The 16,438-nt window shown below is 36.2% G+C and overlaps 1 protein-coding gene across 2 annotated transcripts in view; it reads right to left on the reverse strand.

Moving 5' to 3' along the window:
- Positions 1-16,438, reverse strand: part of COL25A1 (collagen type XXV alpha 1 chain) — a 1,631,546-nt gene that overhangs the window by 320,798 nt on the left and 1,294,310 nt on the right. The gene's annotated exons all lie outside the window — the stretch shown is intronic.

The raw sequence follows: 16,438 nt of genomic DNA on the forward strand, positions 1-16,438 counted from the left end.
GAGGTATGTTTTCCTAATTTAGCATGCCTGCACATTAAAAAATAAAATGAAGGAGGTGATGCTTATAAATATTGCAGACCAGAGACTGTAAATTATGAATCTGTTGGCACACAGACACGGTGTCCTTCTACATGACTGTGGAACGCAGGATTAGGGAACAGCTCAGATGTACACAGACCAAACAATATGCTTTGGATAAGTACCTACACCACCTACTGGGTACACTCTTCCACCATGGTCAGACTGTGTGCTCTGCAATGTCTACAAGGATTACAAGTGATTAGGGAGGGGGATTACTTTACTGAAAGAACATACAACATTGCAGGCTATGTACCCATGTAGAAAGTTCTGTAAGTGTCCTGCGGGAGAACTTAACTTTATTGTGGTTGTGCACAGCAATCTAGGCTATGTGACTTTGTAGTAAGCCCTTTCCCTCTATTCAGTCTCCTATAGATTTCTGAGGAGTGATCTATGCCTGGGTTAATAAGGCATCCACAAACCCCACATTTATCAATCTCCTACATATTCGTAAGTCAAAGAGTACCAGAAATACAAGGTCTAAGGACCTGAATTTTGTTTGTGACTTAAATAGAACATGCAGGAGAGACAGATATGTGTTCCAGAGACTGCTCTTCTTATGGAACAGGCTTCCCAACCATGTGAAGCTGGGTTTGTCTATTATCCACTTTAAGCACAACCTAGACAAGTGGATGGGGAATAGGAAATTTACACTGGGCCTGGTACCCATGTCCATTATGGACAAAGGTAGCTTATAAGTGCCTAGCCCTCAATGTCCTATTTAGATGCAGGACATCAGTATTCTTTTGGGAAAACTTGGCTAGGTTTAGAAAGCCCACATGGGTAGTTAGCCTAGTAACAGTCTATACGTCTATGAATCTATGAAGGAATTCTGTAATTGTTTTGGGGAAGCAGTGCACAGGACTCCAGGCTGTGTGCCCAAGTACTAAGTATCTCTGTAGCATTTTGGTGGAACACTTAACTTTACTGAAGTTGTGCGCAGCACCCCAGGCTGTGTACCCTTGTGATGAATTGAAGCATAGGACTTCAAGTCTATTGAGTGGCTTATATCTAACCACAAATACATAAAAGTAACAGAACAGAAACAAATAGCAAAATAAGAAAACAACAATAATAAATATAGTTACAATTAAGTAAATGAAGTAAATTAAACTAATATAAATGGATTATTAAACTTGGCACTGCAGTAGAAATAATAGTGAGAAACTAGTACAGTAATGATAATAAATATGAAGAACTAGCCAACCGTATCTTGTCTTAAATAAGTAAATCTTTAGGGAGCTTTTAAAGCTGATAACGAACTATGATAAATCATGTAAGTGTGGTAGACAGGCTGATGATGATCTGTGAGTATTGTTTGGGTGTTTAACTTGCTAAAAATCACAAAATACATGAGTGGTCAGTGGGATACCCAAAGCCTGGACTACATGATGCAGTTTATTAGCAGGGCATATTTGTATCCCTCTGCGGTATACTGTTATAAGAGGTAGAGTATTAGTGCAACAGCAGACACAGCACTTTGGAGGTGGGGTTAATGGTTTCTACTCGCAGTTATCACTAAGGCAGCAGTGTGCATCATCTGCAAAAAAGGGCATTCTGGAAATATTGTGTTATGAGCACATACAGCAGGGCATTAGCGTGCATGCTGTGTAGAAAAAGGCATTCTGGGAATACTGTGTTATGATGGTATACAGCTGCACATTACCCTATGCTGTGTAGTGCGATCATAGCCTGATATGTAAGAGCAGAATATGACTGTATGCAGTCTGGATTACAGGCAGGATTTAGCAATTGAGATTCTGAAACTTATTGAACTACTTGCTTTGCTAGCGCCCATTCCTGCCTTATATAGGCTGAGTACTCTGCCTAAGGTCTCAAAAAACAGATTTCTGCCATGTTGTGGTCTTCTATTAGTCAGTACCACTGGCAACGTAAACCAGGCAGTGATGCACATGGAGCAGTTAGTGATCAGAGTGAAACCTACTGACTTTGCATAAAAGTGTGGTGTGTGTGTATAAATGAATCATGTTTGAGTGTGCATGCATGAGTGCGTGTGTGTGTGTGTGTGTGTGTGTGTGTGTGTCTGTTGTGTTTTGTATGTTACACAAATAAGTAAAAATTACAACTCTTTATAGTGTGCATGCATGTATGTGTATTTTTATTTAAATATATGTATATGTGTATGTGCGTGTATGTATATTCTCTCTCTCTCTCTATCTCTTAAAAATATTTATATATATATATATTATATATATATATATATATATATATATATATATATATATATATATATATATAAAAACTATATAAACAGAAACACACCACAGATTGCACTGACACAACCAGTGTAAGGAAAACAGAAAGACAGTTACAAAATGAACTCCAACATAATGTAAACCAATCCAAGCTTCTTTATTAAGGCACACCAATAACAAAAAGACAGCAACCAGTGGCTGTGGTTGAAACTAGCCATTATTTATCAATGCTCAACCATGGTAAAATGGGTTTCTTTTGGGTGTTCTGATTTCCTCCCATGATCCAAAGGCATGCAATAGGCGGATTGGACACTCTAAATTGGCCCTAGATGTGAGTGTTTGTGTATGCAAGTGTGTGTGGTGCATCCTTTGAGGAGGGTTGGGCCTTGGGCTAGCAACTTGAGCCCATAAAACCCATAACTGCTACAAAAACATTGAGTGCTGAAAGGTGCTCGTTGCCTGATGTACCACATGGTGCATAAACAGGATAAAGAGAGAGAGACTACAGTAAACAAACAAATATTCATTGATAAAAGCATATATGCATCAATAAATAAACAAACACAGCTTACATTGGTTTACATGGTGCTGGAGTCTGTTTAGTGAGACTGAGTTTATATATATTTTTCTCTATTAATGTGTGTATATGCATATCACTATACTGATATTTATCCTCCTTTCTGTAACTATATCATATATATATATATATATATATATATATATATATATATATATATAGAGAGAGAGAGAGAGACAGAGAGAAAGAGACAAACAAAACTGAAAGCTGACCAGCCATTTAATGAGGGTGTATATTGTATGCTCGAAGTTTTAAAACTTCAACGCTGATATAATCGACCCTATATGAGTGAAGTTTTAAAGCTTCGAACATATAAAAAAATAAATAAAAACAAAAACAACCTACCTGAATGCTCTGAGCCCCCCACACCCCCACTACTTAAATATACCAACTCTGAGAAGGCACTACAGTGAAGTAAAGGGAAATATTCACTATGGCAATCTAATTTCACTGTAATGCGATCTCGGAGTTAGTATATTCAAGTAGTGGGGGGTGTGGGAGGCACAGACTCCCATATGGGGGTGCTCAGTGCATTCAGGTAGGTTGTTTTTGTTTTTATTTATTTTTTATTATATGTTTGAAGTTTTAAAACTTCAGTCATATAGGGTCGATTATATGAGCGTCAAAGTTTTAAAACTTCGAGCATATAATATAGACCCTTTAATGATTACTTATGCATCAAATCTGTTCTATGTACAGCTGAAAATAAGTTTACTGAGACAGAGGCTGTGTCCAAAAAGAGTCAAAATAGGTCCTTTGTAACAAAATGCTTCTGCCTTCACTCTGAGAGACAGATTCCAAAAGAATTTACATTTGGCATAGCATGTTACCCCAGACTTTGTAAGATCATCAAAACATGGGCACTTTCAAAACAGGATTTCCATGACTTTCCCTGCATAGTAAGCAAATGGGGAATCACAGAAGTCTTCATCATTAGTATTGACTATGCGTCCAGTTCATTAAAATGTTCCCCCCCTTGCATAACTGAAATTTTGGGAAAGTATAAACTGGAAATTTTTCATTGCTTTCTAATTTATACATTGCTGTCAAGAGTGTAGACAACTGTGGTGTATGCTTTTCTCCAGCAATTCGGCTTTGCTAAGAACTACACCCGTATGTTGGCCTTAGTCTACAGGTGTTGCCTTGGGGAATGCTTCTACATCTGCAGTAGTACTGACAACATAACTCTGAAATAATAATCACCACTGACAATGTTAGTAGGAGTTCTGTCAGTGATTGCTGCACATGCCTACTACATTTAATAGTTTGTCACCCTCCTTGTGCAGAATATACTATATTAAATGTTCCTTTAAATTTATTACAAATGGCTGATAGTGATAGCATTGAAGGCATGTTGCAGTTTTCCCGGTAACGGCTTTAATACTACGTCTGATATTCATGCAGTACTGTAGTGTTAAATGGCTGCAGACTGCATTAATGACAATGACGTTGACTGAACATATGTTAAGACTACAGCATGAATAGGTAATGTGATTCAGAAATATAGAATGTTTCTGAATCACATTGCCAGTTTATGGCACAGTGTGGCATGTTCCAAGCAGCATTCCTGGTTTAAATAACACTATTTTGCTGTATGCTCTGCTACTCATTCCTGTGCCTTCTTATTATAATATGTTAGCCAACTGATTTCTCTTAGGGTGAGAATAGATCGGGGGAGCCACCATTCAGGCAGCCATAAAGCTTTTCTGTTTGATGGTTTAAGTTCACACCCCCTGATGATTGGTGCATGCACTTGCTTGGACTTGCTATGCCTTTGTCTCCCAGTGGAACCATTTACAATATTGCATATGTCAGCCTGGAAGACTACAGCATATCACAGCTTGTCAGATTTAAAAGCATTCCCCCATTCCAACTCCAGTGAAGGTGTCAGCACTGCAGCAAACTGGACTGCCTCCCTCCCTCGAGGATGGGCAGACTGACATTACCTGCCAGTCTTACCATCTCTGGTTATTTCCTCCATTGTCTTGGCCACTGATCAAATCTAGGTCATCGAGGCCATAGTCAGGGCTTCATTCTCTACAGTTTTATATACTTCACTAAGATTATTATGTTTATTTTATTTTATGTTTTGCACATTGTATATGCTTTCACAGTTGAGGGTCATTTTGTTGTTTCATTTAAATAAAACTCTGGTTAAACAAAAATATCCCTGACAATAACTACTTATAAATGGGCATGAGACATCTGACAAAAAACGTAGACTAGTTAAATGCTGCATGCTAAACTGAAATCCATTCTGGACTGTACCAAGGACATGGGTCTAAATGAAGCCATTTCAATTAAACAACTTTCGAAAAAGACAGTATATAACAGTTGAAGAGTTATTCATAATATAAAATTAATTTTACATCAATATTCTTCATTCTGACAGAAGGTGTCAGATTAGGCTCTAATGCAAACTCAACACCTAATTAAGCACCAGTGGAACGTTTGTCTTCCATCCTTAATGTTTTGGAGTGCTGCAATTACAATCCAATTTCAGGAGAAAAACAGCTGTGTTAGCCATCCTTCTGACATAAGAATGACATACATTCTCAACATAAATCTCAAGATTCAGCTCTTAAACTTTTCTTTACTCAACCTTTGAGGTCAAATTGCAAATGCACATGCACAAATATAGAGGAAGTCCTCTACTCAGGCACTGTTTGAATCACATTTGGACCTCGAACCTAAGACATCCAGCATACTGGGCTGATATCACTACCACTGGGCCAACAACAGCCTCTGGACAAATAAGCATTCAGTATTCTAATGAAACCTCCAGATGTATCTCTAGCTAAACCCTAAACAGTGTAAGAAACTTCTGTGTGTGGAAGATTTTCAGTCCATATATTTCTAGTTAATCACTGTATATTAATCAGATCAGATAATAGTAGTAGAAGTAGCGAACGCAAACTCGTCAAGTCAAAAAGTAATAATAGAAAATATATAATTCTACAGCATTACTAAGTATTCAAAAGTAATCCAAACAAGGCAGGCAGTCTGTTTCCAGTCGAAAATCCTTTATTAAGTACTGCCTGCCTTGCTTGGAAATACAGTGATTAACTAGAAATATATGGACTGAAAATCTTCCACACAGAGAAGTTTCTTACACTGTTTTGTTTTTAGACCCACTACACTTTAGTGGGTTGTTTTGAGACTTCGGGGATACCACGGAAATTACTTGTTTTCTAGCTAAACCCTACTGACACCGCTAGGCGTCTAATATTACCTATTCAGAATTCCAAAACCACTCTACATATAGGTTGTTGAAATATTTCATCTTAAAGGTCATATGATAGACAATGCAATTGCACTAATAATTGGCTTTGGTCTAATGCAGCTAAACAGACATTAATTGTTATTCACATAATATTTATTTATACTGTCATAAATTTCATATTTCTCTAAATATGCCAACAACCAAGTAATACAGATGGAACTGAATAGCCTCAGATGAATACTGTCAGCTGGAATGAACTTTTGATATACCCTTAGCTTGACTGATTACTGACATATTGTGAGTTGCACACAAATTATTATGAAACGAATATTTACTTTGTTGATTGTAGTTTCTACAATCCATTTTAAGACCCAGAACCTAACGGATACTATCCCTGAAAGTGCTGAAGAATTTTCCATTTACACTTCGTTACTAACCCACATTGCCACAAAGATATGAACATTTGTTTGAAATATGATGACATAACTTTATTTTAGCAAAAAACTTAGGATTACGGTGAGAAAGTCCATAGCTCCACTGGAAGGAATCATTTAAGAGCATTATCATTGCAGCTGAGAAATCCCAGCATGGAGATTATCGTCAAATTACAAACACACAAAAATACTGACAGACCCCTTTGCTTACACCCTGTTAGAATTGTAAAAGTGAAAGGGCAATATTAGCTCTCAGTGAGTACTCAAACCCAAAGACTTCCAACATACTGCCCTAGTACCACAATCTCTGCACCAACAAGAACCTCTGGGCAGAGAGGTGGTGAGGTTTCCCTCAACAGCCTTATCCTTTCAGCTGGAAAATCCCTAGCATAACACACACACACACACACACACACACACACACACACACACACACACACACACACACACACACACGCACACACACACACACAAATATCTGGAACACAACTTACCATTGCAACGGAAAGTAATCAGCTTCTGATATAACCAGTTCAGCTGATGGAATATCAGCTGATTGAAATTGTCTGGCTTTGCCAGTTCAAGATCTTGGTATGGTGGGGTTGGGGAATATGCCCTTTACCACACTATAATATGATCTTGGAGTTAGTATGTATAATTAGCAGGGGGTGTGGCAGGGTGCAGAGGGGACTTGCCCCCTGTGAAAAACATGTTTTTTTTATCAGGATTTTGGATTTCAACAATTTGGTTTCCATCAATGTAAGATGAATATATGTATACATATGAAATATGTATGTGATAGTCTGGTTTGTGTGGTATGTGAAATATGGGTCTATATTAAAATCTCGAAGTCTGACAATATCGAATACGATATTGTCGGCATGAAAATACCGAAAGTGCACTACATCGAACATTTAAATGGAAAATCTACGTAGGGGGAGATTTCCGTTTACTTCAATGTAGTGCATTCTTGGAGTTGGTATATTTAACTGGGGGGTGTGGGGAGGTGCAGGGGAGCTTGCCCCCCTGCCTACACACTTAGTTTTTTTATTGGCTTCGATGGTTTAAGACTTCGATCACTAAAGTTCAATCTTTAGTGATTTGAAGTTTTAAACCTTCGAGATTATAATATACACCCGTGAAATATATAGATTTAGGTGTAAATTTGGAGAAGAGTACTGACATTTTGAGTTGCCTAGTACTACAGTACAAAATACTTCATTTGTCACACGAATCAGCCCTCTCAGCCTCTGACCTATTCTATTTATCCATTTTGTAAGTGTTTTTTTTTTTTTATGTTAAAACTGTATTTCACACTGATTTTGTGAATTGTTTAATTTTCTGCTGAAGAGGACTCTGGGTAATTTATGTAGGATTTTATGAATGGAATCTCATAAGAACAGTTTCTTACTACAGCTTTGTGATGCTTTTTATTCATTTTTTCCTGTAGTATCAGTTAATTTTTATGTATTTTCTTAATTCAGTGAGGCTTATGTTAGGATTTGTTAATTTTACATTTTGTTAGGTTTTTACTTTAATCTTAGCTTGATTACAATTCAATTCACATTTTTAATTTATTTTACTTTACTCATTTCAGCACAATATGGATTTGGGTATGAAAGATGGTTTCAGGTGTGTTATGGTGTTTTGGGGTTACATATTTATCTGTGTAGGTATTGACTTTACTTTTTTATGAGTAGCTCAAATGTGATGGGCTTAGAAGAATGTCAGTACCTTTGGGGATGTGCTAGAAGTGTAGATAAATTTGAGATGACATGCCATTTACATAAATGTTTGATCATGCACAATGGACATATGCAGAAATGTCTACAAAGTACCAGATAATTCTTTTCTTTATACCCTTTGTTAAAGGTCTACCAATATATATACACACATGTACATGTTGGTTCACTGGTGCTACTATATTTAACATAGTAAATACATAGATATGTTCTTGTGGTGGAAAAAGCAGCCCCTGACTGGACATCAGTCATGTACTGATGTATTTAACAGTACTACCATATCCGGCCTCAGGCATAGGCCAACTAAGGGACAGCCTAGGGTGCTGCTCTTGCAGGGGGTGCTTTTCCAGTATTTATTTGTTTATTTATTTATTTTTTTTTTTTGTAGTAAAGAAATGGTTTCTTTAAAATGCATTGAATAAATACAGGAAAAAGTGGGGGGTACTGTGGAGCCCTTTTGCCTAGGGCACCAGCTGCCCAAAGGCCGGCCCTGAGTACTACATACAAATTTACACCTGCAGATGCATATTGTTTTACATCCTGAATGTTTTCTTACACTGATATTTTACTGCAGTACTATGAAATTGTTTGTTTGGGCCAAAGTCATGTCTGAAAGTAGCCATTTGAAAGTAAGCACATTCTGAAGTGTAGCAAGAATGGGGCAAAGGGGGCAGCTGCTGACTGGTCAGGGCTAAAGCGCTTCAGCACTTTTTGTTTGAAATAATCTGTAGAAAACTACTTGCTACCTGTGTATGAAGTGGTTAGCTGGGATTCTTTGTTCTTTGTTTTTGGTTCTCAAGTATGAGAGATGAGAAGTTGAGGGGGCACCAGATCAGGGGATGAAAGAGAAACTGGAATAGTTAGTTACTGCTCTGAACACATTCTACATAGGTAAATAAATTTTAGTGCTTTAACTTTTAAATGTTCTATACTGGTTTAACACTAGAGGTAATCAACTTTCATAACTACTCAGCACCGTTTTTAAAGGGAAGGTCTTAAAATATCAAATTCTGAAATGACTGTGTTTCTGCAAAGGATGTACTGACTGCAAGGTGGAAGTCAACCTTTAGAATTACAGATTTCACCACATAAAAATGCCTGCACAGAAAATGCAGGAATAATGTTACTGTTGGACTAGCTATTATTCAAGAGATGACAACAGTGCTGAGTGAAAAGAACATACTTACAGAGAATATCTCAAAGACAGGTGGGAAAACAACATTAGCACAGCATTCTGTTTGTGAAGTACTATAAACATGGACTATTACAGTTGATTGACACCCGTGTATCTATGGTGATACTTTTCTTCCCAAGAACAGATTGTTTTTAAGCATGGATTAATGCATGGTTACAGCATATGGCAAGTCTGAGCTAATTCAAGCAGTTATTATGACATTGATTTTCAGAGGCTTGGCAAACATTTTCATAACGGCTGCATAGCTGTTTTCAGTCATGTTTTGAACCTTGATATGTGTATAGCATAGTTAGTTTATATACAAAGATCAATTTTATATTAATGCATTCCCTTTGAAATTGTCTAAGATGATCATATCTGCAGATGCAGATTTTCCTAGGGGACTGGATTTAGCTTTCATTAACAAAATTTCTTCCAGTATTTGGAAAATATGTGCAGATTTTGCAAATATACTATGTTGCATTACTGTGTATGCATTAATCACAAAGCCAAGCTTTCTTAAAGGCTAAAAACAAATTCAGGTCATATCTATATTTTGAGAGAGTTGAACATTTAGTAGTAACTACAACACAACATGTCACGAGAGGTGTCTTGTGATGCCTTAAGACTAACACAAAAAAGAGTAAACAAGTGAAATATTTTAGGAATCAGCCTTTTCCCCTGGCATGTGATAAGCCACTATGGGAAAACAGCCCACAATCAATGAATGTATGGAAATGCTTTAATACAAATGCATTCTGTAATTTCATCAAAATCCATTCCTAAAGTGGCATTAAAACTGTATATTATGAAGGGTATCTTTATACAATGATACACCAGGTGTATTAAGTAGCTGGGTTATTGCAACATATGGTTTAGAACTTCAAGAATAAAAAAGACATCTGGACAACACGGAAGACAGGCATTTCTTAAGAAAATGATAATGCTATCATTCATTTCATATTTTCTAAAACACGCTTGCTGAATGATTCTTGTCTTTTTATTACTAACACATGGAATATTGTCCTCTATATTGCTTTATTATTGAGATAGCAATGACAAACACTTCCTTGACCAGAACTGTCTTCTGTATTACTATTCCCTGTCCTCGTACACTAAGCAGTGTCTGCTAACCCTGACCCTAACCTTTCCCGTGACCCTAACCCTAACTCTTCACCTTGTCTCAGAAAAATCCTTTCTGTAACACTACCACTATTCAAACAAACTAGGACTTAGTATTATGGAAGGGTTTAGGTGTAAAGATTACAAAAGGAAGTTTGATTCCTTTTGCAATCTCTTGTAGTTTCAGTGTTTAGGGATTTTGGTACTATGACTATTCAAAATGTTTTTGCATGTGTTTTGTACTTGGCAGTTAGTGATTTTGATCATTCATACTAGAATCACATATGTGTGAATTGTGCATGCATTCATTGTGCAGTTATTGCGTGCATTGTATAATTATGCAATGCTCCATTTGCCATTAGCACCTACCATCACTATGAGAAATTAGTAATGCAATAGCATGCCTGGCTGCAAACTTGCTTTTACTACACAGAGCATTTCTTTTCTGCTGTATCATGTCAGTGTTTATATGGCACTACCCCATGTCTTTACCTCAGGACTCAGATATCCACATTGGTATGTACTTCACATACAGCTGTAAATTTCAGAATTTTCATATACCATTTTTATGTATAACTGCTCATTTCTTATGTCTGCATTTAGTCCCACTTTTCTACATATTTTTATGCATTTCAGATAAAAGACTATAGATACAATATCTGAATTCTGCACATAGTGGTGCTAAATTTCAAATATATCAAACAGCATTTCAAAGTTCTACAAACAGTAATTATGTCTTTCTGAATTCTGATTCCTGCATTTTACTGTTAGTTATGACAGAAGATGTTTTTGACGTCTTCTTATACTAAAATACAGAAGTATGATGTAATCACCAGCATAGCAGATACGTGACTCCATTCCAATCTTTCCAGTAATTAATGCTTTTGCATATCCACTACTCGTCTTAGTTCTTAAGCAAAGGATTACAGTTGCTACCAGCCACTACAATTTGGCTACTTTTGGTAGTAACTATTACTATGGCAGCAGGACACTTGCCATTTCTGGAGCAGAGAAGGAAGAGTTTAAAGATCTTCAGCCCCTCAGACGACTAACCTTTCAGCTGTCTCCCATATTATATATGTATATCTTTTGTGAAATTTATGCAGTTTTACTTACTTTTAAGTTCTTTTTAATGTGCTAGATGCGATAAAGAGTAAAATAATATAGTAGTATACTTTAAATTTGGCCTTCCGTGATACTTCATGATAATCTATTGTTTGAGACTTGGTGACAAATGTGGATGCTCCATAAAGGGGCCATAACCATTAAATGTTTATTACTAGAAGGACAGGAAATACAGAAAACAGTATCATTCATATTCTCTCCTGAATACTGAATATAGTATTTCCAAATACTGCATACAGAAATGTGCAGTTCTAAATTTTAAATACAGTAGAAGCTATCAATGCCCACTAACTCTAACTTCACATATGCATGTGCTTTCCACATTATAAATATTAGTGCACCTGAATGAATAATGCTTTACCACTACCAAAGCTAAATGTAATTGCGTATGTATATATATATATTATACGGGTCTACTTTACATGATCGAAATTACACTTCTTCGAAATTTAAAATGAGGAGATGACTTCACCGTAAACTTAATTTAACAAATGCTCGTATCACCACAATTTTACTCCAGAAAAGGAGGCAGTTGTCCAAAACTAACAAACAAGCATCTATATCACGTTATCGAAATCTTACTACATCGAATCACTAAAGGTCGACCTCTAGTGATCGATATAGTAAAACATCGAATAATGTTTAAAAATAAAAAAACAAAAATAAAAACTAACTAGCGTAGGCAGGGGGGCAAGCCCCTCTGCACCCCCCTACTTAAATATTCTAACTCCGAGACTGCACTACATTGAGGTAAAAAGAAATCTCCCCCTACGGAAATTTCTGTTTACCTGCATGATGTTCTGCGCTTTCAATGTTGTTGTGCCGACAATATCAGCTTCGATATTGACGGCTTTTGACAACCCACCCAAGTTGGGGTAATCACCCCCTCAACACACCACTAACTAACTATACTAACTCCAAGATCACACTATAGTGGGGAAAAGGGCAAACTTCCCCATTTTGGCCAACTGCCTCCTTTCCCAAAGTAAAATTACAGTGATCTGACTGTTCATTAAAGTAAGTTTTTGGTGAGGTCGTCTCGTCATTTGAAATTTTGAAGAAGTGTAATTTTGATCATGTACACACACACACACACACACACACACACACACACAATTATACACTTTTAGAAACATGACCAAAAATGTAACAACTCATCCAGATGGCTATCAGAACTACATCATACTTTTGAATATTTTACAGTTACTTTTCTCAGTAAACTGAAATCCAGATGACAGCAAACAAATGAAAACACCTGAAACTACTCTGCCACTAGTCCATAATAAGTACACATGCCCAGGAATTAATACATTTTAGGATATTATCTAAAATGTGCCACAGACAGTCTCATTTCCTGAAGCCTGTTAAATATTTTTCCTGGGGTCTTCAGGGGGTGAGATAGAAAACCAGTCCTGAAGTCTCGGTGATCATCTGCCATTATGATTGCATTTCATCTCTCTCTGAATTACTATTCCCCATCTAGTTTAGTAAGTAATTTTTGGTAAGCACTTTTCTAATGCATGGTGCCTAATGCATGAGAGGATGTTTCAGAATTAAATGTACTCTTTTTGTTAACCGAGAGCAACCACCACTCCTCCCAACATTTACATTATATCATTTGAATGAAAGGTAGTAAAGTTATTCCAGTGGGGGGTGTATATATATATATATATATATATATATATATATATATATATAGATATATATATAGATATATATATACATACACACACACACACACACACACACACACACACACACACACACACACACACACACACACACACACACACACACACACACACACACACACACACACACACGCACACACACACACACACACACACACACACACACACACACACACACACACATATATATATATACACACACACACACACACACATATATATATATATATATATATATATATATAAAATGTATATATATATATATATCTATCTATATATATATATATATATATATATATATATATGTGTGTGTGTGTGTGTGTGTGTGTATGTGGGTCCGTGTGTATGTATGTGCATGTGTGTACTTGTGCATATCAGTATAGCTGTTTATATATACACAGTAAGACATCTCTTGCATGCAATAAACAGATATTGTAAAACTGACTCAAAAAAGAACAGCATAATGGGTATATGTTCAGCCATTGGATGGAAAAAGCATCGGTATGTCTCATCAAGCATGCTGTTCATCTAGCTGTTTGAGTAAGATCGCATTACAGTAGGGATCAGGAAATATGCACTTTCCCCATTGTAGTGCAATCTCGGAGTTTGAATGTATAATTAGCAGGAGTCGGGGTGCAGCCCCCCAATTGAGGAGTTTCGTTGAACAGAATTTTCGATGTAATGCCGTTCTGTGATTTTTCCATTTGATGGCTGAAAATAGGCCTCAGCATAATTAACTACAAACTGTATAAAATTTATAATCATTCCATTCACTGTATATAAAGACTTAAGATGGTCACATTCACATGAACAGAAGCGTCATTGTGTATTAGAATCTTTAGAAATAAGACTACCACATTTTGCTTTGCAAATCAATTGCATAGTTGTCTTTTTAGCCTATTTCTTATTTTTAATATGACATTCTATCAGTTTTAAACAAATGTCTTACCTCAGCCATGTTTCTCAACTTTCATGTATGTGATAATAAAATCAGTCAAGAAACAAGTATGGCCACAGTAGGAGGTCATAAAATGTCCTTAGGGTTTACATTTTCAGTGGTAACTGCTATTTTGAAAGGCAAATGTCCCCTGCTTTGAAAAGGACTGCTAGATTTCTGGGAGATTTTGGTCTCTTATGGAGAGCATCTTCCTACTGACATCTCTCCTGATAAGAAAATGAAGCAACCTGTTTTCATCAACGGGAAACAACAGCAAATAAACAAAGAAAACAAGGGAATGTGGCAAGTACTTACTGAAAAATGTCATTCACTCACTCTGGAAGCATGGTGCTGCATATGGCAGTGTGTGTGTGTGTGTGTGTGTGTGTGTGTGTGTGTGTGTGTGTGTGTGTGTGTGTCCATATGAAAGATGACCACAGGCTGGCCACAAGCTGGTCACGAGCATTCTAAGTTATACTGATTATTTATTTCAGCAACTGATAATCTTCATTTTTGGATCAGAATGTAGACTTACCCTTCTGGATTCTACTGCAAAGAGATATTTAGACAGTCAACTAAAACTGGTTTGTCAACTCTGAATTGAGAACACTTGTAGCTAATTGCTGGCTTTCCTTCATCATCTAATGCCTAAACTAATACATCATTTGAGTTTCTATTTTTTTTTACTGTTTTTTCTGTAAGAACACAGTCTTGGGATGCAAGTTTACCTTCTGCAGTGCTTTCACATTTTCCACAATAATCCGTTAATTTTGATTTTTATTTTTTATCATGCATGTAGAGGATGCTGTTAATCTCAGATTTACATGAGCAGGCTCCTAATATTTTCAAGAAATTTGGTAACAATTTGCAGTATAACCATAATTCTGTCCCATTTAATGGACTACAGCCACTTTTATTAAAAATAACAATAGGAACATAAAGTATACACCGATTTAATGCTTTCGTCCCACAGTATTCAGGGAATTCTTCAGAATAGTGTACTTGAATTACAAATCCCTTAAATAATATTAATTCATGATATCATCAATTTAATTAAAATATTTACTTTTCTTAAAGCAAACTACATTTACCTATTGTTATTTTTAATAAAAGTGGCTTATAGTCCATTAAAAGAGACTGACTAGCGGTTATTTGTTGGTGTTTTGCAGTTCCTTTGTTTGTTTTGGTTGTGGTTCACAATTTGCAGTATGACAAAAGACAGTCAATGCCAAAATCAAAAAAGAAAGATGATTTGTTGTTGTTACTTTTGTGGCTAGTGTGATGCTGCTTTGAAACAGACTGCTTTACAATTGTAAAGTCAACGAGCAACTAAAATGAGTCAGTTTTTTTTACAAAAACGTGATTCAAGTAAGGAGTAAATAAAAACAAACAAATTGATAAGGTTTTAGAGTATTCGACTTAGGGTATTATTTCACAAGAACTAAAATATGAACTTTCTGTGAGTGGACCTAAATTACTATTTCTTTATATATTTCCAAAATATATCAGAACAGATATGAGGCCCTGGTTGGCATATTGCTGCAGGGAAAGGTTCAATAACAGAACTATTATTAGGATTTTTGGGACCATCTTTTAGACTTCTGCTAGCGTCTGTATGAGCCTATATCAAGGATACTGCTGCAGTTTCACAATTAACCTCTCACATGCAACTGGAATAGAATTGGTATATATGCAGCTTGGAGGAATTCGGCAATATAGAGGGACGAAAGCACTCAATGTATGAATATTTTCTTTTTCTTCTTCAATAATCAGAGTGCAGTGGTCAGTATGTGGTGTGTTTTTGTTTCTCATGTTTAAGGTTTTAATGCCCAGTTGCTAGTTGTCCCAATTTGGATGTTTCTTTACTTTATGTTAATATACCATATGGGGGTATTAAATGCTTTATATTATTATAGGAGATTGATCTTTATACTTTTCAATTAGTGATTTTCTCCTTCAATTAAATGAACTGCTAGTAACAATAAATGCTTCTTCCTTGTTAAAGTCTTTAGTACAACAAATTTCTTCAAACCTAAATGCATGACTGTCATTATTTGTAATATATTACTTACTAAAACTATAGTCTGTTTCTGTTTCACTCTATAAGTCACCTGTTCCC

The sequence above is a fragment of the Protopterus annectens genome, chromosome 2.part0 (genome assembly GCF_019279795.1).
Source record: "Protopterus annectens isolate FY-2018-M chromosome 2.part0, PAN1.0, whole genome shotgun sequence".
NCBI lineage: Eukaryota > Metazoa > Chordata > Ceratodontiformes > Protopteridae > Protopterus > Protopterus annectens.